We start from the raw sequence: 2,108 nt of genomic DNA on the forward strand, positions 1-2,108 counted from the left end.
TCTTAAGCCCATGTTCTGTCGCTCGTAGCTGAGTCTAATTGAAACTGAGACAGATGACATTCAGCAAGTCACTGAAAGCAAATGCATCAACCTGGATGGCATTCAGTGACATCAAGCAAATTTTTTCAAAGGACTTCTCCTGAGGCCAGAAATATACTCTACGATGCTCAGTGAAAAGCATGATTCAGTGAAGAATCCTGAGAGGTGGGCCATCATATTCCAACTTCAGGGAGAACCTGTGCAGTCTGGGTGTTCACAGGTGTCCCACTGGGTCAGAGGGCTGAGAGGATGAAATCTGTAGCCAAAGTGACAAGTCTCAACCCAGGTCACGTGCTGTCACCAACTTCACGTAATTCGATGCATATTAACTAATTTGAATTCTATAACCAGCAGAAGAGGATATCTGGGCAGGCACTTTTCCTTTAAAAACTAGCTGTCTCACATGATGCCTGTTACTCAACCTCTCTGGGTCTTTTTATCTGCAAAACGAAGGGCGAGACATCCCCCTAGAAAGGTGGTCCCCAAAAGCTCCGTGTGGCCTCTCCCGTTGCGGAGCACAGGCTCCGGACGTGCAGGCTCTGCGGCCATGGCTCACGGGCCCAGCCGCTACATGGCACGTGGGATCTTCCTGGACCGGGGCACGAACCCGCGTCCCCTGCATCGGCAGGCAGACTCTCAACCACCGCACCACCAGGGAAGCCCTATGGGGTGGTTTTAAATGTTTTCATCTAGCAAAGTTAAAAGTTGGCAACGGTCTTCCTCCCCTTCTTCCCTCTCCTTTCCTTCTCTTCCTTCTCCCTTCTCCTCTCTTTTGTCTACTTCTTATTTTTCTGGGCCCAGCACTGGGCTGAGTACTTCAGACACTTTAACTCAGTCTTCACATCCATCCTAAGAGGCCAAAATTATCACCTTCTTTTTTTTCAGATAGAGAAACTAAAACTCAGAGAGAGTAGTAGATTACTCAAGGGCACACAGCTGGCAAAATGCATTCACTTAATCTCTAGTTTCCTGCCTGCATATTGAACAGGAATAAGATATTGCAACAGGTAAGAGTAAATGACATGACGTTAGTAAATCATCTTTTTTTCTAATTGCAAAGCTATAAGGCAATATCTTTGAAACAATTTCTCTACAAACAGGAGAGTTAAAAAAAATTTTCTGTAAAAAATATACCTGTGTCCTTATGTGTAAACAGTGTAACTATGAAGAATATCTTAGTTTGAGGAAGTTTATTGTTACATTTTTGCAATAGGTGAGGCACGACTGTCTCCTGCTTCTCCAACATCTCAATTAAAAAAAGAAAATAATCAAGGAAAACAGTGAAATTAAAATTAAACAAATGCAAAAGCCTAAGGTTTTTGGAGAGAAAAATGACCATCATCTGTGTGTAGCACAGCATCTAGAGCATAGTGGGTACTTACAAACGGTAGCTTTCGTGTCGCTTCGGCAGCACATACTGTATACTAAAATCAGAACAATACAGAGAAGATTAGCATGGCCCCTGCTCAAGGATGACAAGCAAATTTGTGAACCGTTCATATTTTTTATGTGTAACAAAATCACTTTGCTATATAGCAGAAACTAACACAACATTGTAAATCAACTATACTTCAATTAAAGAAAAAAAAACGACAACAAAAAAACCAGTAGCTTTCATTAATTCCTTCTGTTAGTACTTACTGAGCATCTAATATGTGCCAAACACTGTTATGTACCCTGAGATACAGCAGCTAAGAAAATAGACAAAAACTCTTCTCCCTGGAGCTGACGTTCTAGGGCTTGTTACCTCTGTGATTACATCCTCTGCTACAGCTTTCACCCAGGTGTACTCTCTCTGCTCACAGGAGGAAGGAGAGAGGCTCGTGGCCATGCTCCACTCTGCAGCCCTTCCGATACCACGGCAGCGCAGACATGGGGGAGAAGAGGTGCTCTCTGGGGGAAAAGGAAAGGTGACGGGAGGAGGACCTGGATAAAGGCTGGAGGCTAGAAGAGTCTGGCAACCGGAGGACCAGGACCTGGGGTTGGAATCTTCCTCCCAGCAGTTTGGGCAAATCTGATGTCAGAGCAGAAAACCAAAGCTCTGCGGGTGGTGGTGCCTGCCTGTCCCT

At 44.5% G+C, this 2,108-nt stretch overlaps 1 non-coding gene across 1 annotated transcript; it reads left to right on the plus strand.

The window, feature by feature from the left end:
• Nucleotides 1–1,434: 1,434 nt before the first annotated feature.
• LOC117307563 (U6 spliceosomal RNA) lies at nucleotides 1,435–1,546 on the plus strand. The gene has a single exon (XR_004521330.1). It is a non-coding gene; the product is annotated as a U6 spliceosomal RNA (small nuclear RNA).
• The last annotated feature ends 562 nt before the right edge of the window (nucleotides 1,547–2,108 follow it).

The sequence above is a fragment of the Tursiops truncatus genome, chromosome 12 (assembly GCF_011762595.2).
Source record: "Tursiops truncatus isolate mTurTru1 chromosome 12, mTurTru1.mat.Y, whole genome shotgun sequence".
In the NCBI taxonomy this organism is placed as follows: domain Eukaryota; kingdom Metazoa; phylum Chordata; class Mammalia; order Artiodactyla; family Delphinidae; genus Tursiops; species Tursiops truncatus.